This window comes from Sciurus vulgaris, assembly GCF_902686455.1.
Source record: "Sciurus vulgaris genome assembly, chromosome: 15".
NCBI lineage: Eukaryota > Metazoa > Chordata > Mammalia > Rodentia > Sciuridae > Sciurus > Sciurus vulgaris.
In genome coordinates, this window is record NC_136476.1 from 10,169,479 (window position 1) to 10,189,953 (window position 20,475).

Sequence of the window (20,475 nt, forward strand, 5' to 3'; positions counted from 1 at the left end):
ATTGTGGCCCTGTTCCAAGATGTGCAGGATCTCACAGGGTGGGAGGGAATGGAGAAGTAGCCCTGACTTACCAGAGTGCTGCTGTAGGAACTGCCTTTGTTGCATATGTGCAGCTTGTGTAATTTCACGATCAAGACTTCCTTTAAGAAAATATGTGGTTGTACTGACATTTGCTTTGAGCAAAAGAAGCATAGTTCATATCTGTCGAAGTTGAAATTAATAATGCATGGCTACATGAGCATTTTTTTCCCAACCCTCTTTGTGTGTTCTTACATACAGATTTTTAGAACCCATGGTAAATCAGATGGTGCAGAGGCAGTTTGATTTTTTTTTTTTTTCCTGTCTTCTCTGTTTTACAGTGGGTGGCTTGCTTGAGTAGGCGAATGCAGTGAATAAATTTATCAGCATTGGAATCTGTATTTATAAAGTTATATTTCTTTTATTAAAAATTAAATATTTTGGTCTAAAGGTTTTCATTTTCTGAAATGTCCTTTGTAAAAACAAACTTTTTGCTCTTTACTGTGTTCAAGTATTCCTTCTTTCACTTTTGAAAATGAAAGGGGACAAATATTAGTACTGATTCTCTTATTGGCTTTAAAAAAAATTTTTTTTTTTTGTCTTAGGCCCTGTGTGATGAATGGATTATAGGCAAACTTTGTTTCTTTTGAAACCATAAAGGCATAGTTTCTGTACCAGTGCTTTTTAGGTACTAAGGCTGCCTGGGAATGTAAACTCAGTCATCAGAGTAGCCCTGGACTTTACAGGAGGACGAATCTGCTGCATTGGCTGAGTATTCTGGCATAGCTCGACAGTTCCAGGTCGCAGAGAGTGCTTGGCTCATCTCTCATTTTCCTGAGGAATAACATCACACACAGTGCTAACCTCACTAGAAAAGAACTGCAAAGTACTCCTGACAGGCCAAGAAAATGTATCCAGTAACCTCATGTGATCTTTTTCTACACCAAGCCAAGGCCATATCTCTGAGGTTAAGAAAATTGTGTGTTACATTGCAAAATCTTCTACTTGTGAATTAAATTCTCAAATCTGACTTTGTTACTTTTGGTTTTAAGTTAGTGCACATAGGTAAATATCCTATTTCCATAACTTAGCAGTAAATTTACTAAAGACAGATTCCAGAAACTGTAAGATAAGCATTGTTTCTGAAAACATGGTAAAAATGAAAAGAAAGCACTATCCTGGTTTAAATGATTGTTAGTAATGTTTTATTCCTAGGACTTCAGATGAACTCTCTTATTAGTATCAGTTAGGCTTATGGTGAGAACAAGGGGAAAAGCACAGATAGGTTTATTCCTTATTGTCTGGTAGAATTTTTTTCTCAGGGTGTTTTTTGTTTGTTTGTTTGTTTGTTTTTTGGGGTTGGCTTTTTGTAGTCCTACTGAATTGGGATCTTCTGGGGCAGAAGGTAGTATACTTTTTAAAAATGATATAATTGCAGCCAGATAGAAATATGTAGTTATATTTCTTATTATGAACTTGTAATGGATTTGTTTTATATTTACTGCTGCCTAAAATTAGCTGACAGGTTAGAATATATTTATCAGAGTATAGCTGGCATAGGTGCCTATGGTCTTATATTTCACAAGCTCCCCTTCCCCAGACTCCTCCAAATACCTATTTATGACAAGCTTACCTCTGGTAAGGAACCAGAGTATTTAATCCAGAACATGATTAGAACTTGAGCTTCAGGAATCCATGTGTGATTCTGTGCAGGGAAGAGTTAACATCACTAGCCTTCTTGTAAAATTGACTCTTGACTGGCATGTGGAAACTTGGATTTGTAGATGATTTCCACCACTCCTAGATCTGGCTAAAGTAGCTTGCAGTATCTCAAACTGTTGGTACAAACAATATAATTTATCCCGAGTAACTGCTTTCCTTTTGGGCATCTGGAATTTTGGTAGGTGCTATGCAGTCAGTGTTTATGTCCCTGACTCCTGATTAAAAACTCTGGACTCCTAGGCTTAGATGAACTTCCCTGGTAGATAACGTTATACATGTGTTGTCACAACTGGTGTTGGGCACATTATATACATCTTGTGTGACTCCACTGGGAGAGGACTCATGGAAGTTTGTGTCTGGTTCCTTTCAGGCTTTGCCCATGCATCTTTTCCATTTGTTGATTTTGCTTCATTGCTGTAAATCATTGGCTTGCATAGAATTATATGCTGAGTCCTATACTAAGGGACTTTAGCACCTCTGACACAGACCCCCTCATTCCTTGCTGAAGATCTCCACCTGGTTAACATGAAGGGCTCTGGGTCAGGAAGTTGGCATAGTAGCTTGTTGGAAAGGAGCACATGAGATGATGTTAAAAACATCAAATCACCATCCAAACACACAGGGATATTATTATTGTTTACTTTTTCCATAATCGTTTTGGTTATTGCCATGAGTCAGACATTATTTTGTACACAAAAATTGATTTATTTACCCTTCAAGTAGTATTAGGCCTTGTCTTCCACATTGGGCTTAGCAAAAACTGGATAAGATAAAAAACTTATCCAGTGGACTGAGCTTACTATGGTGACAGTGGGGGAGCAATTGAGACAGGCACTCCCCATCTTCCATTTTTCACATTGCTTTCGGGTTACTTTCTTTTTTCTTTTCTTTCTTTCTTTTTTCAGTACAGTGGGTCAAACCCTGGGATGCTTTATCACTCAGCTACATCCCCAATCCTTTTTTTTTTTTTTTTTTGAGACGAGGTGGGCGCTTGCTAGGTTGCCTAGACTGTCCTCAAACTTGCAGTCTTCCTACTTCACCTCCTGAGTAGCTGAAATTACAGGTGTGGGCCACTCAGGTTGCTTTTCCTGAACTGTTCATTGTGTTTGTCTTCAGTTCAGAACTTTAATTACTTCCCATTGGTTGCAAAGTAACCAATCTGTCAGTCAGGTGCATTAGATTCCCACCCTCCCTTTCGAACCTTATTTCTTGCTTGCCTTCACTTGTCTGACAGTGGCTAACCGAGGGCATTAACCCTCTTCCTTTCTGCCCCCATTCTCACATCTTTTTTGCTCTCTACTCTTCACCCTCCACCCTGGGATGCTTCTTCCTTCTCGTCTCTCTGTATAAATCTCATGCACTCTTCAAAGCCCACCTCAGATGCTCTGTCTTCTCAGCATCTCCTCTGTTTTCCTTCCTAGTTGCAGTTTCTTTTGACCTCTCATGATGTTTCATGTTTGTCATGTATTTGTGTTTTTTGAATTTGTGTTGGAAGTATGGGTAGGTGAATGGAGAAGTAAGGTAGTTGAGGCAGAACAGCCAATGCAGATGACATTATTAACCCAGTTGCTGTGGTGGGCATGGGTAGCTGGAGATCAAACCTGATGAGAGGTTCTGAGAGCTGGTGTTGAGAAGGAATTGTTAAACTTCATTGTATAAGAGAATCGCCTGGGGACCTCATTAAAATGTTGGTTTTGACTCAGTTCTAGGGGGAGACCTGAGAATTGGCAGTTTTCATAGCTCTTGGGTGATGCTGCTAGTTATGGTCCCCATTTTGGAGAACAGTGATGCTATAAAGTTTTTCCACAAAGAGTGAAGGAGCTCCAGATGGTCATTAGTTGGAAGTTCTAGGGTTTAACTCCTGCTATCTTTGGTTTGCCAAGTGGCCATCTCTGACTTGGAGGCAAATCCTCAGGCAGAGAGGTATATACACTGGCAGTTGGAAATTGGCCATTGGAAATCAGCTTTGGGTGGCTTGGACAAAGGTGGCTCTATCTCATAACTATGGTTATTTATGCAATTTTCTTCCTTCATAACAAACCATGAGATTCCTCAAGGCAGGATCTGTAATTTACTTGCCTCCCTTGTGGCACTTAGCATACCTGGTGCTTTGGTATTTGCTCAATAAATGAACAGACTACTGCTGCTTCCCCCTTGCTAAAATATGACAGGTGCAGTTTATGGTGTGGTCCAGTGACAAATTCCAGTTTATCATTCTTTATCTCAATGTCTGAGGTAAAGATCTACCACAAAAAGAGCTTTCTTTCTGCTTCTCCATCTCCAAAGCTGTCAGTGGTCTTGTCCTCATGGACTGGAGTTCACAGGTACACGAGAGGAGATTGTCACCAAAGAAATCAAAATCCTCCGTTCAAGAACTTCTGAGTTGTGTTTAATTTTAAAATGGACAACAGAGAAAAGGGCTCAAGAGAAAGAATTCTGGTGAGAAAGTTTTGAGATGGTGACTGCTACCTCATCTCGTATTCTCTTTCTAGGTCTTCTCATTGAGGCATTTCTTGTGTTTATACATTGCTTCATATTTGGGTGGATTTCCTCTATGATGGACAGAAATTAGGTTTTTGAGTGATAGAAGCTAAAATAGATCTTCAACCTGGTTGTTAAGTTTCCTCTATGTTGCGAAGGCCCTTTTTATTTTGAATACGCTTTTTTAAATTTCATTTTTCCTTTGACTCATAAAGTCTAGTGTTCAAAACCTGTTATGATTTGAAATTTTTCTTTGATGTTTTATATGAAAATAACCTTTTGAGTATTTGAGATCTATGTAGCTAGCTTTGTAATATATTTTGAGTTTGATTGAAAAGGAAGTGTAAGGCTTTCTTTCGGTGTTCAAAAAAAAGGTAGTTATAAGAGAATATCAATATTGGAAAAGCAATTGTAAGTTGTAAGGGATATCCATTGATAGTTGGGTGTCTTCAGTTTTTCTCCATTTAGTCCTAATTTCATTTATCTCTCATTATTAATTTGTCTAAGTTATAGGTTCAGATTCCCAGTTAAAAAGGTACAATCACTGTCAGCTACAGGAATTCATCTATGGGCAGGATTGTGGGCTGCATAGTGAGGGAATATCACAAAGAATGCACAGTATTCTCGTTCATCCTTGAAGAGTAGGGTGGTGTGGAAAAAAGCTGCTGGAGATCAAGGACCTTTCAGCCATTGTTTGCCTCAGCACCCAAGGGCTGGTTTGGCCTGGAGGGGGCCTAAAATTAGTGCGAGATCTGCCTGCCTGCCAGCAAAACCAGCAACTAAGTGAGGAGTCTTGATTCTTTTTTGGTATGTCTTTCTGATATTCTTTTATGTTCTTTTTGAGTCTGTAATTTTTTTTTTTTTCTTTTGTGGTTCTAGGGATTGAACCCAGGACCTTGTGCTTGCAAGGCAGGCATTCTACCAACCAAGCTATATCCTGAGCCCTGTAAATATTTTAAATGTTCATTTTACTTTTGACTTTGGCTCATTTATGGCCTTAGACAACTTGGGCAGTCTCTGATTATTCTTTCTGGGAGCTGATTTAAGGGAGTAAGTGATACTGCTGAAGTCAAAGGAACGCAAGGAGTTCAATCATAGGAAAATGGTATATCCAATTTTTTCAGTAATGGTTTTGTACTGATAAGTCCTTATCTTCTCTGTAAATATACAGCTGTTATATTTTATGATGTTTTTCTATATATATGATTTTATTTGAAAGATAGATTTTTTTAAAAATTTTTTTCTTGAGGCAGGGCCTTACTAAGTTGTCCAGCCTGGCCTCCAATTTGTGATCCTCCTTTCTCAGTTCCCAAGAAGCTGGAATTACAGGTGTGCCCTACCATACCTGGCTTTTACTAGAAATATAGCAAATTGTGATGAAATAAGCATGTGTTCCCCATCTTGAAGGTCCTGAAGCGGTTATGTGACGTTGGGGAGTAGAGTCCTTCAAGTCCTTAGTTTCAAACCAGCTAAAGTAGGTTAAGTTTAAGGTCTGAAACCATGGCTTCTTTATTTGTCAATGAAGGAAAATAACTGTTTCATGGGCTGTGGTGAAGTGTAAATAAGGCCTGGCACATGAAGCAGTCTAGGTAAATGTTTCTTTCCTTAGGCCTGGGATTCCCATTAACAGAAACTGGGGTCAGAGGGAAACTTATGTCTTCCAACTCAATGCAAGACTTCTTGAAAAGAAAGAAAAATAAATAAAGCATGGACATTCACAGTAACATTCATTTTCATAATTGAAGTGACAGAGTAACCTGTGATCATTGATACCAGTCCTTCTAAGTGTATTCTAATAGTACGTAGAGGCATTGCCTTCTGTTCTTCACCAACACCCAACAACCTGAGTTCTTTGTTTTGTAGAAATAGTTGTCAATACATGAATGCCTTTATTCATTGCTTCACTGAATTCTTAAATAGTTACACGCTAGTCTGATATCTCAACTAGTTACAAAGTTACTGCAGGGTGAATATTTTTGGTGGAATGGAGGGCCTTGCTCAAGTTAAGCGTGTGTCTCTGAGTTGTACCCTAACCCCTGCGTTTTGTTTTTTATCCTGCATTTGTTCACTATTCTGATTGGTAGATGGGTACCAATTAATTATTTTGAATCTCACTTTAGATTACATGCTCTTAAAACATTTCTTTCTGCAAGAGTTTAGAATGTGTCTTTTAAGAGAAAGGTTATTTTAGTAAGTTCTATCAAATTAAAAGATGAATAATAAAGAATTTGCTGGTTTCCTGTTTATGGCTTTCTCTGAGCAAGTATTTGCAGTTATTTTCTAAAATAATCCTAAGTTAGTGCTAATGGAACTATGTATTATCCATCCCACATTGGAAGGCTAATTATCGGTATGTAATCTTAGCAGAATTATGCTTGTTGGTGTAATCCATGTCAGCAAGGTGACACATTGTAATTATGTATTCATTTTCGCTTACTCTTTTAGTCTTGTGCATGTATCATCAAACAAGCTTTCTTTATTACAGTTGTGGTTATTTTAGTGGCAACCACTTTCACTTGAATTGACACAAAAACCATTCCTTATCTCTGGGCCACATGATCTTCCCTCAGACATAAAGGTGATATAGTATCTGCTACATAATCTTTTCTAATGATATGTGTGTAGACACTTAAAGCTCCTTTTGTTTCTTTGTCTGAGCTCTTGGATAACTAGGAGGTTTACTAGCAGACTGATGCATTTTTCTGAATTCTGTTGGCACAGAATTTTGGTTCTATTTTTTATAGGTCTATATTTGATTTCCCAGTAAATCATCACGTAATTTTCAGTCCAGCAGGGGAAAAATGAATTATTGATGCTGATTACCTTTGTTTTTCTGCTCTCAATTGTAATTGAAGGCCAACTCGAGCGCCTCGGTCCTGGTCTAGTTGTGAGCTGAGGGCCTTCTAACCCTGCCTATTCCCTCCCTGTGCAGCCCTTGTACCATGCCCAAGGGCGTGCCCATGACCACTTACCTGACAATGTTCGCGGCTAGCCTCCTGGCCATGTGCGTGGGGGCCGAAGCGGTGCACAGGTACTACCGGCCTGACCTGACCATACCTGATATTCCACCAAAGCCTGGAGAACGCAAAATGGAACTTTTGGGACTGAAAGAGGGACAGCACATTGAGCATGAACCTCAAATTTCTCAGCAATAGAAATTTCACAATACAACTGTTTGAAGAATTCTGAGAATAATGTCTTAAATATGTATTTTTTAAAATTTATTGAATCAAACTATTTGTCCTTAAGCACCTAATCCAATGTTAACTTCAGAAAGAGGTACTCAGTAAATATTGACTGATATGGTGACATTTTATAATGGTTTGACCAGAATCTCTTGTGAACTGCCAAAGAATAAATCATCAGCTTCTTGAAGGTGGTCAGAAGATACTGAGCCTTGAGTATGATGTGGGGTGTGGTGTATTTGCAGTGTGTCTGGCCCTTATAATTCTGGTTGGTTTTTCTGAATAAGCTTGACTGTAGTGGCAATATGGGAATTGTAAAGTGAATGCTTAGGGTGGGTGTCTAAGTTAACATTTCTCTAAATATTGGAAAGTACCATTTGTTCTAAGCTGCATTGGCTTACCAAATCTTAAGTTTTCAATTTTGTCAATAGTTCAACAAAATTGACACAGGTGCATTAAAATTGGTTGGGAATCACAAAAACAACAACAACAAAAAATTGTAATAGAAGGTGATACCTTAGAATTTTGTTACTGATAATGTATGTTCTCTAATATCTGAACCTGTATTAGATGGTTTTCTAACAACTAAAGTGTCTTCTTTTAGTTGTTCTAAAGGAAATCTCTGTGTTAATGCGTGCTTTTAGTGTTTTCTAAGCATATTAACTTACTGTTTTCTTCAGCTATAATCTAAATCTGGTTTACAAGGGAGCCTATGTAATTTAGTGTGTGTTACCTTGTATTAGAGCTTTAATAATATTTTTTCCCCCACTAGGGAACTATCCTATTCTTATAGGAAATTGTTCTTTCCTCATTTTTATTGATTTCCAGTTTTCTGTATTTGGTGATTTTTCTCTAGGTAAGTGAATGAAATCTGATTTTAGAGTTGGCTTAGAGCTTCAGTGAAAACAAATAATTTTTTCATCTTTTGTGTTCATCCAAGTATTCTCAGCTCCTAGCACAGTGCTAGGCCCAGTGTAGAGGGTCAATAAATATTTGCTGAAATCAATAGCTCCCCAAAGCCTTGCTTGAATCTTTCTTTTGTTTGGTCACCTGGCAAGAGAACAAGGTCTTTATACTATTTTGCCTTTGGAGGCCCAGTTCCTTAGTTCTTGTGCAGATCGGCATTATGTAATCTTTCCACTATTGGAGAAAATTTTCTGTGACAGCTGACTCCTGGGTGAATGAATTTCTGTATCAGCTGTTAAAGTACTGAGTTTGGGTTTAGAAAAATACAGAAACATTTGTCCATCAAGCCTAATGAGATGATTTAGCAGAAAAGAAGGGAAGTATTTAAATCAGAAAAATTTGCTTTCTGTTTCAGATTTGTGTTAGCCATCTAGGCTGGTCCTGACTTCCCGGATGCAGTAGATTCTTTTGTTAGATTATTGGATATGAATCTTATAAGCCAAGATTCTTTTGCTTGTTGATTCTGTTTACATTTTGGAAGAGGAGATAATTCTAAATATCTACAGGTAGTCCACCCATGTGCTAACCCTCTATTACAAATTCATAATTTTCTTCAGTTTTGTTGCAGTAATTCTTTTTTTTTTTTTAAATAAACTTTATTTAGTTATTTTTTAATGTGGTGTTGAGGATCAAATCCAGTGTCTCACAAGGTCAGGCAAGTGCTCGATCTCTGAGCCATAACCCCAGCCCTGCAGGAATTCTTAATATAGTTGGCACATACTTTTTTGTCTTTGGTTTCATATAATACAAAATAATACTGACAAGTTTTTTCAGTAGTGATTCTGTGAATCTCATTAATTTTTCAGGTTCTCTTAAGTCGTGTGCACTTTTTGTTCTATAAGTTGGTGTGGAGAAAATAATTTCTAAGTAATAGCATTCGTCAAAGAATTTGAAGACATTTCCATAAAGGAAATATTATATTAGTATTTTCTATACAGTCATATTAAGTGGCTTGCAACGACAGTCCAGATGTGACAGTGAAATAGAAGGTGGGGAACAGGGATACTGTTACCTATTTTATGGATAAGAGCTGTAATGTAGCATCACTAAGAATAAACTAGTACTGTTTAGTGTTAGGTAATGATTTATGCAATTTGTGTTTGGGGTATTTCATAGAATCAAATTCTTACTTCATATCTGTTATGAAAGTAAGTACCAAGTAAGTTATAAGAAAAGTGCTACAGATGTAAAAGGCAGAATGAGAGATGCTGGTGCTGTTTCTCTTCATTTGGCATCTGCTCTTGCTGGTGAACTGTGAATGTATCATTATCAGTTAGTGGGAACGCCTGAGGCAGCCTTCAACAGGAAGCCAGGCAGCTTGACCCTGCCCTTCCTGCTAAGTCGATGGCCACTAGCTGCTACACAGGCATTGGAGGGCTCTGTGTTCTGGTCTTGGGCCACAGCCAGAGTTTATGGGGGAGGGAGGGAACAGGAGGCAAGAGGAGGGAGAGGGAGGGGCAGAGCTAGAGACAGGGAGAGAGAGGAATTGATAAATTGATTCCACTAGCTATTGTTAGTACCTTCAGTTAAGGAAATGTAGCAGTTCTTCCTTAGCCACCTGATATGGTTCATTCTTTTTCTAAAGAAGTCACTAACTGTATTTATTAGCAGTATAATGATCATTTACTTAGACTCTGCAAACTCTCTTCCTTGAGATGCCCCTTGGGATGAGAGGCTGAGGTGCCCAGGGACTGCTCTTGCTCTTAGGGTGCCCATGATTAATGACTTGGCACAATTACACCGTGAATCTGGGTCTCGAGAGAGGATGTAGGCCATTTCCAGCCTTGAGTTACAGACTGTCTGTCAGGTCATACATTTATTGATTTGGCAAAACAGCCTCCTTGTACAAGGAATCAAGCCTGGCACCTCTTGACTACAGGAAGGAGATCCTGTGCTGAGCACCTCACCTTACCTGCTCCTTACTTAGAGAGGAATGGATGTCAACCAGGGGCGAAGGGCACAGCTGATGGAAGGCAAGAGGCACCCTACAAGACAAAATTCTGTGGCATCAGGAAGTTGGAACTGGAGGTTATAGAGCAACCAAGTTCTCAAGAATCTCTGGGGATATGGCAGGCGTGCTTGTTGGATATAGGAAGGGCTCAAGCCTTCCACTTTGCTTTTTTTAGGAAATAGTGACTATGTAATCCGGAAGCCTTGGGAATGTTTAAACAGATTGAGAAAGCTCACAAACCATGTTTTAGGATGAATGAGGTATGGTGGTAAAGGTGTAGGCTCCAACTTCACTCATCCTGGGTGTGGATCTTGACTCCCACATATCAAAAAAAAAAAATTTTAGTTGTAGATGAACACAACATATGTATGTATGTATTTCTTTATTTAATGTGGTGCTGAGGATTGAACCCAGTGCCTAGCATGTGCCAGGCAAGGGCTCCACCCTGACCCTTGACTCCCACGTTTATTTTCATTTGATAAAAGATAAAAGTCAGTATTTTTGTAATCTCAGTTGCCTTGTCTATAAATTGGGGGACAGTTGCAGTCATTTTTGTTAAGAACATTTGAGATGTGTTCAATATTTTCCACAGAGCCTTGGAGTAATAAATACTCACTGAAAGTTAGCTGCTATCACTGTTACACTGCCTTTGTTGATGTTTAATATTTATGCCTGACTGTCCTAGCTACCAGGAGAATTGCAAGTTTGAGGCTACCCAGGGCAACTAAGAGAGACCCTATCTCAAAATAAAAGAAAGGACTGGGGGTGTTGCTTAATGGAGGAGCACGCGCATGGCATGTAAGGTTGTGAGTTCAAACTCTAGTACTGGGAAAAAAATAAATCTGACTTGCATATTCCTCATAGCTGGGTATAAATTACTTTAGTGACAGTGTTTGTGCTTGTTGTCGTGTTTGCAGTGAAATTCAGTGCATTTTGGCTTATGCTATAGTCTGATTAAGTTGTGAACTTAACAAAAAATAAAGTAAAATAAAGCCCTAAATGCCCCCAAGTCCTTAGTCAATTCAAGGGATGCAGGTTGAAGTAGTGCTTGGTAAGGACAAGTCTTTGGAGCATGTTTAAGAGCTTGGATGGGCTGAGCATGGTCAAGGGCCTGCATTGCACTCCTCTGATGGTGCTGTTTTTTATGGATTGCTGTTCCAAGGGTAGTATTCAGGTATTGCTAGATATGCAATAAGGTGATACATCCTTTATAAATAAGTTCTTTGGTCTTCTTCCTTTGTGCAAATAGGAACTCTGGCAAAGACTGACTTCATAGATTTCTTGGTTTTTTACTTTTAGGGATTTAAATTTATCAAACCATATTTTCTAAATGAAGATAAACTTGTCATTTTATGAAATCAAAGTCTAATGAATTCTAGAAATGAAAATTCTCAACAGCCTGACATGTTTAGGCCTTCATATAATAACTGTATGCTTTTGCTCTCCCACTTCAATTCTATACTCTGAAGGTTTCTTAGTGATACCTTCCCCCAGCCTGCATCCCTTACCCCCAGTTATACCCTCATTGGTCATATTAATATTCTTTGGGACTTTCAGAATTAAGGGACAGTCCTATCACACAGTGGTTGAGAGCATGGTCTCCAGAGCCATAGAACCAGTTTAAATCTTGGCTTCCCACTTAAAAGGCGGAGCATCTTGAACAGGTCTCAAGACTTCTCTTTACCTCATTTTCTTCATCTTTAAATGGGGATATTAATAGTACTGTCTCATCCATATTGTTATTGCTATAAGGATTAAACCATGAGTTCCAATATGTAGATATTTATTTGGCAGATGGTAAGTAATATATATGTTAACTTACATCTTGAAGCATGCTAAGAAGGTAAGGCGACCTGCTGTAAAACTCATACCCCATTTGTTAGGGCCTCAATTCAGTAGATTATTTCTCACTTCCATGAAGTTTAAAATGAGTTTTTTCCAAGGATCTACCAAACCAAGAAGCACTTATTACCACTAAGGGTATTCAACTGTTAGAATATCTACCTTGAAAGAGCAGAAATCTTAGCTAATCCTCAGCTTAGTTATATGTGTGACCATATTTAGACCTGGAACTGAAAAGCTGCTCATAAAGATTTACTTACAATATTGGGAACACTTTGAATTCTTTAAGTAGTAGAGTTTTTGTCCTTATAGGAGGTCAAGTTAATGACTTTTAAAAGGACAAAAGTAAGTGTAAGTTCAAACTCAGCAAAACATAGAATTAACTGAGACTAGGTGAGAAGGGAGAATCGTGGTTCACGTGGGGGCAGCAGTGTGTGAAGGTTATTGGTGGTTGCAGTATCCTAGAAGTTGGATAGAACTAAGTGAGTTGAAGTGTGGGGAACCTGTGACACGTCATGAAATGGATGAATCTGAGGCGATGGTAGCCTTGTAGTGAGGGTGGATGAAATGTTCCACAAAGTGAGGAAGAGCTGGTAACAGATTCATAGGTTTCCTACACAGAGAGAGCAAGCAGAGAGATGGGGCTCGTGTTAAGGAGTATTAACGTGTTCCTGGCATCCAGAGTAACAGCAGACACACCTTGTTTAAAACAGTCCACATATTTGGATTTACAGAGCAGCTTCATTAGGGGACATTATGTTTTCTTCATAAGGATTTCATTATACATTTTTTTCCTACCTCAGTGACTTAAAAAATGATTTTTATTAATTTGATTTGGCATAAATCATTTCAAAAGGATGTTTTATAGTGACATGTTCATATAATGAAATGAGGCATCAAATATAATTTTCCCCTTTTGTTTAAAGATTTCAAGCAATATTATGATGAATGCCTTATAATCAATTAACATTTATTTGCACCTTCATGTACTTTTTTTTCATTAGATCAATACATACAAATCATAAGGACTGTGGTGTTTAATGTTAAAACGTGACAGACGTTAGGCCTTTTCTGGTGGTTGTGGCCATACCCATTCCATAGTGGTTTCTGCCCCTTAGTGTATTCTATCTACAGTGGTGAAAAACATCACTGAAAGAGAGTAAAGCAGAGACTAGGTCAGCTTTTGGTGTTGAACCAGTTTAGCTTGAGGTAAGCATGTAAGCCACCCGCACAACCAAATTCCATTTAAAGCCTCTGCTTTCCTCTCAAAGGTTCTCTGAGTGGACAATTGATATGTAAACTGAAAATGGCAAATATTCTCAAAGTAATACAGAAGCAAGTTTTGTTGCCAAGATTTATTGTTCTGCTTGTACAGCTTCTGTCATGGGTCCTTAAAAGCAGTTGCTGTGTGTAAGTTGAGCATGTATTTTGCTTTGAGATCTGAAATTAATGGGATTCTCTATTCAGTACATTTTGAAGGAATTTCATTTGGCTTTGAGATAAGTGACTCCAGTAGAGGTTTTCTTTTGTACATATAAAAAAGGTCAACATGGAGTTATGCAAGGAATGCATTTTTAAGTCATGTGTGTCCAAGAAAGCAGGCAAATAAACATCTTCTCTTTGTGTGCTGAAAGGGAGGAAATGCTGTTTATTGGCACGCCATCACTACACTCAACTTCTATGAAACTATTTTGCAGGAAAGCAGTTGTCCAGTGAAATGGTTAGGCAAAATGTTTGATTCCAACACCCTGTTGTATTTAATCTGTTGTCTCCAGGGACAGAACATCTGCTAACATTAGATTTACATACATGTGTGCTTTTTCAGATATATATGTATACACATATGTGCACATATACATATACCACACATGCACAGACACACATACCCCATGGGTTTCTTGACATATGGAGAGAGCAAAGTGTGAAAAGTGAGACTCCCCTCCCGTCCCCCATGGTGCTGGTGGTCAAACCCAGGCCTTGAGAAATAGATACTTATTTAACAAAAATCCTTCAATTCTATTAGGCACTGAATACCTTCACAATGAAAACACAGCTCAGAGGTTGCAATATATCTTTCCAGGCTTCTTCTTATTAGAATTCTTTGAGCATATGTGGGATGGAGTTTTCATTAGCTTTTATAAATAACTACTAAAGCAGAGTACGTGTAAATTTAATTATTTTTTAAAAAACCTCAAACTGTATTCAATTCACTTATGAAATTTAAAAATGATTTCAAGAAGGGAATATGTCTTACGATTCAGACCAAAATGAATAAGCACGAGGGGAAAGGTTGTCTGTTTATTCATTTGTGCAAATATGATGTCATTTGTCAAAATAAAATTTCTGTTGTTATATGGGATTCAAAGAAAATTATTAATCATCTATCAAACAGTGCTTTAGCTGATGGCTGGTAGCAGGAAAACCCAATTCTACTTGTGTTCAGCAAGGGCAATGAATTGTTTGTTGTAACCAGCAGTCCAGAGTAGTGAAGGCTCCAGATGTGAGTGCAGGCCTCTGGCTCCAGTCTCTGGGATTCTTTTGCCTTAGGTGCTTAGCAAACCTGCCACAGGGCTTCCAGCTCCACAGACAGAGGCAGCAAAACAAGAGACAGAATGTCTCTTTCTTCCGGTGTTTGCTTTTTGGGAGCAAGGAAAACTTCCTGAAACACACTGCTGTCACCAGTATCAGTACTCAGTCCCTCCCCTGAGTCTCACGGTCAGAACTGCCTCATAGGTTTAACCCAGTTACTCTGGGGAATTGGACTGCAGTGATAGCCTGATTCAGGATCCAGATTCTCTCTGAGCTAAGGTCATGGCTGCTATCCCTGGAGGCACAGAAGGGAGGGAGGCCCTTGCAAATTGGGGCTTTACTAGCAAGTGTGAAGTGGGAGTGGATAGGCAACTGGAGGTTTCTGCTTTTAATAAACAGAAAATGATGGAAAAGAATGGATTTTTAAAAATTATGAAAGTATCTATTAAATGAAACATTAGGTTTTTGAGTTCACACCCCCCACCCACCATTATTAAACCCAAGGCCTTGCTAGACACTAAACTACACCCCTACCCCTTTGAGTTTACTTTGAAAAAATTACATATTTTTGTAAAAAGGTGACATGTTTTGCTAACAAATAAGTGTTTTAAGATCCCAAATAGGGCATTTATCCAGGAATTCTTAAGTAGTCTTTGCATAGGGTTGGGAATGATCATCATTTTGTCTTCATCACTCATAATGAGGGAGTTCTGAATCCATAGCTGATAGTGATTGTTGATGATCTTAGGACAACTGCTGTCACCCTTGTTAAATCCCATGAAGTCATTTCCTGACTAAGTAGGAGTAATTTACACCAACTTTCGAAAAAGTCCCGAGTATTTTACTTTTCGAAAAAGGTGTTTCCTGTGGTTGATTTGGAAATGGAGTTTAGTAAATGGAGTTTAGCACTACTGTGGGTTCCCCGCGATTTTGTAGCATGTAATTTTGTAGCATGTGATCAGTTCTCCCTCCCTGTCTCTGTTTCTCTCTTTTCTCTTTGGATCAAACCCGGGGCCTCACATATGCTAAGCTAAGCACTCACTACCAGCTGATCTACATCCCCAGCCCTAAAGCATGTGTATTTCTTTCTTTCTTTTTTTTTTTTTGGTACTGGAAGTAGAACCCAGGGTGCTCTACCACTGAGTTACACCACCACCATTTTTTTAAAAAAATTTGAGACAGAGTCTTGCTAAATTGCCAAGGCTGGCCTCAAACTAGAAATCCTCCTGCCTCAGCCTCCTGAGTGCTGGGATTACAGGTGTGTACCACTGTACCAGGCTAGCGTGTGAATATTGGACACAGCCTTGAGATCTGCGATGATTGACAGGAATCAGAGAAATCTCAATAGTAACAATGGAAACAGCCATCCTTTCTTCATCACTTGCACACTCTGCCAGACCCCATGCTTGACAGATAGTATATTCATCATTCTTTTTTCCTAAAGGGAAAACATAACTTGTCTCACACTTCCTGTCCTGTAAGAGGAATAAGACAGGATTAAAAACCAGGGTTTTTTGGCTCCAACTCCCATGTTTCTGATATATCATACTTCTAAAGAAGCAAAACCAAAAAGTAGCAATTCTGTCTTCTGTTGATGGAAGATACTATATCAGATCCTTGGGCAGGTTCATGGATTTGCTCCAGAATGCCTTTAGCTGTAGTGTAGAACAAAAGCTATGCTTTTTCCCATATAGCAAGACCAAAGGGAAGTTCAGCTGCCTTGCCTTCCTCCTAATTGATCCTTCCCTCCACAAAGAATGAAATTATTCTTCTGCTGGGAACCTTTTGGGTGCTTTTCTGTCTCGCTGTGCATCGAGTCTGATATTTTAGACTGGCCCTGTGCTTTCTCTCTTGAAGCATCTCTCTGTTTTCTGACGTCATCTCCATCTGCTCCTCTCTTCATTGATTCTACTCTCCGCGCCATTCCTTGAGCCCCTCAGCCACTTTGCTGACTCAAGGACTTTGACCTTGAGGTCTGTCTCCTGGGTTGCTTCCACCAGGATCCAGCATAACTTATTCCCTCCTGTCTTTCAAACCTTATCTTAGATTGTCTCAATGAGAACTTCCCTGTGTGCCACTCCCTATGGCATAGACTAACTCCTTACCTTTCTTCCTTGTTCTTTTCAATGTTTTTTAAGAATGTTTTTATTAACGAATTATATATAGTAATGGGGTTCATTCTGACGTATTCATAAGTACATATAACATAGTGCTTTTTATCAGCTTTTTTAAGGCTGTGACCAAAAGACCTGCCTGATAAGAACAATTTTAGAGGAGGGAAATCTATCTGATGCTTCCAGTTTCAGAGGTCTCAGTTCATAGGCAGCCAACACTGTTGCTTTGGGCCCAAGATGAGGCAGAATATCATGGCAGAAGAGTATGGGAGAGGAAAGCAACTCAGGACATGGTAATCAGAAAGGAATGGGGGGGTGGGGGAGAGGTAAAGAGAGAGAGATCAAGAGAGATCTGCTTATCAAGGCAAAATATATACCTCAAAGGTACACTTCCAATACCCACCTTCTCTAGCCACACCCTACCTGCCAATAGTTACCACCCTGTTAATCCCCATCAGTGGATTAATACACTGATTAGGTTAAAGCTCTCATAACCCAATCATTTCACCTCCAAACGTTCTTGCATTGTCTCATACGAGTTTCTTAGGGACACCTCACGCCTAAACCATAACACATGGTTTGCTCCATTTTAGTCTCCAGTGCTTTCCCTTTTCCGTCCCCTGATCCCCTTTCTCTACTTGATTGGTCTTCCTTTTTATTCATTTATTGTTTTTAATTGTTATATTACAATCATATGGAAAAGTGGAATGCATTGTGATATGTTCATATATGCACATAGCATAACTTGGTCGACTTCACACCCCAGTTCTTCCCCTTTCCCTCTCCTCCCTTCTCCTTAGTCTCCTGCCTCTTCTTTCAGTATTTAATATCCTGTACATTTATTTGCCTAATGTCTGTCTCTTCCCTACTAGAAACTCCATAGAGGTTTTATCTGGTTTGTGTGTTGTTAGATGCCATTAATAGTAGTTCCCCCTCATCCACGGTTTCACTTTTTGTAGTTTTTGTTACCTGTGGTCAGCTGTGGTTTATAAATGTTAAATGGAAAATTCCAGAAATAAACAATTCATGAGTTTTAATAACAACTCATGAGTTGTTATTATAGTACGTTTTTATAACTATTATGTTTTATTATCAGTTACTGTTATTAATCTCTTATTGTGCTGTTCTAGATATGTATATAAATATAAGAAAAACAGTCTAAAGAGGGTTTGGCACTATACACAATTTCAGACATCCATGGGGGTGTTTTTTTAAGATGCTGGGCATCAAGCTCAGGGCCTTGCCCATGCTAGGTGAGTGAGTGTTCTACCATTGAACTGCATCTCTGTGTCTTACAAACTCAGTAAGGGAAGACTCCTTCACCTAGAATGGAACCTGGCACAATATAGAGGCTTAGTAAATACTGTTGACTGAATGAATGAGTCAGTGACTCATATATAGATTAGGACTTTGGCTGTCATCAAGCAGGTGGACTGCTCAGAGATATTCACAAAGACATGGTATCACTTAAATGCAAACTCTTTAGATACTTCTGTCAGATTAGTGGTGTCCAGTCCTTTTGTGTCATCAAAAGAGTATATCACAGTGTCCTGTTTTAAGCAGCATATGTTACTCCGATGTTCCTCAAAACACAAGATTTATGGATAATTCTCAACTGCAAGAAGCTTTTTCCAATCTCATTGACTTCTGACATTTCAGAAGTCCTTGAAGGTCAGCACTCAGGGGCATCCATGTGACTGCAAACCCAGAGACCATCATATTGACACTGGTCGGCATGGTGCTGCTTACAGATGATAAGCTTGAATGCCATGCAGGGAGAACTCCTTATGGATTTAGTATTGTTTCTGCTGCCCCAATAGCCTGATGACAGACCAAGAATATACATGTATAGCAGGGAAGAACAAGTGACCTTCGAGTTTCAGACCAGACTGAAGACGCCATGGTGCTGGTGTTTACCAGTTTTGAAGGACTTAGACCTTAATACCTTTAATATCTTGAGTAGTTTCCATCTCTCGAGAACTACTCCTGGAGTATGTATGATATTCCAAGTTCTATGCTAAGTGCTAGCAGTACAGTGATAAAAGAGTAGGAGTCCTGTCTGCATCCAGCATCCAAACAAGTCGGAAAAACAGACATTTACATATATATATATATATGTGTGTATATATATATATATATATATATACGTATGCGTACACACACACACACACGCACACATAAATAAATAATTTAAAAAATATGATCAAAACTCTGAAGAAAAAGAAAAAACAAAAATACCACACAGGCAATGTGAGGGTGGGAGGGACCAGGGGAGACCTCTCTTAGAAACTTATAATTAAGGTTTGACCTTTGAGTAGGTCTGAGGGCTACTGCTTTATTATTTTGTGGTTCCATTAGCAACCATCACAGTTAGCAAGTAACCTCAATGCCAGATCTCTGTAACAAGGGTACATGATATCATGAAGTTCAATGAGATTGAAAGCTTACTTAGAGAATAACTGTTTCTTTGAGGCTAATAGTGTTGCTTAGAGCAACAGGATTCTGTTGCATGTGGAGTCTGTGTGCAAACAGCTTGTATGGCCAGGATATCTAGCAGCAGCTATGTGACAGGGAAACTGTGGTGGTGGCAGCTGTAATCTCCATGGCTGAAGAATAATCAAATATTGATGTGGGACTTTAATCTATGGCAGTGCTAGGAAATTGTAGGAAGTTTCAGCAGCTGCACCAGAGGTGGATTATATTTTTTTTGGTTAAGGTATCTTTCTGACTGCCTCAGACTGTTCAGAAGAAAAATAAAGAAGGAGGGGGGAAAAAGTCTTCATGTTCTTTTAAATATGAATTGAATGACAGCTTGTTTTTAGAAACCATACTTCTACTACTCTAGCATCCTTGTTTTGTGTTGAGGTTAACACCTTGTAACTTTGTAAACAGTATGTAGTATATAAATGGCATGCAGCTAACCTCTACTCTGTGGAATACAAATTTCTGCAAAATGACTGCTCAGAATTTCTTCAGTCTCTTCCATTATACAGTGTGATGTGACTTTCCATACAAGAAAAACCAAATAAAACACAGCTCCGCAGGCTACTTGGAAAACCATTTAGGAGGAACTCCAGGCCATGGAATTGCCATTTCTCTGCCATAGCATCGAGATCCTCAACTGGTAGTGTACTTTGATTTTGTACTTTTCTGCCTTCTCTCCTTAGCTCTTATATGTGTGAATCTATGGGATTGCTTCATTACTCAGGAACTTGGTGTCTTTTTGTATTATAGTAGGAAGCAACTCAGGGAACTGCTGTTGCTGACTTGGCTGTCTACTTTTTAAAAGTATAGTTTCTCAAAGTGGGAAATGAACCCCTGCTTTTCAGAGTACCTGCTCCTGATCTGCAGGGATGCTTCTGTTAAAACTGTATTTCTGGGCCCAAGCCTAAAATATCTGAGTAAGAAACTCAAGGATCCAACGAGGGATGAGCACTGCAGCTCAGTTCTCACAGGCCCCCGGAACTCCATAATTATCATGACTTTATCCTACACATTTGAACATTATTGTGATGCTTCTGTGGTAGCAGAAAGCACCAGAAGCTTACACAAGTCCACTCTAGTGCTGTGGCAGGTGCTTATAAATATTACTTGAAAAGTGACTCACAGCCTTTTTTTCCTTTTTTCTTCAAATTTTGACCCATTCTGTTTTCAAAATAGACCTGAT

The 20,475-nt window shown here is 38.9% G+C and overlaps 1 protein-coding gene across 1 annotated transcript in view; it reads left to right on the forward strand.

Annotated features, from left to right (window-relative positions):
• The window catches only part of LOC306644819 (guanine nucleotide-binding protein G(q) subunit alpha), a 273,199-nt gene that overhangs the window by 22,926 nt on the left and 229,798 nt on the right, over positions 1-20,475 (forward strand). The window lies entirely within an intron of this gene.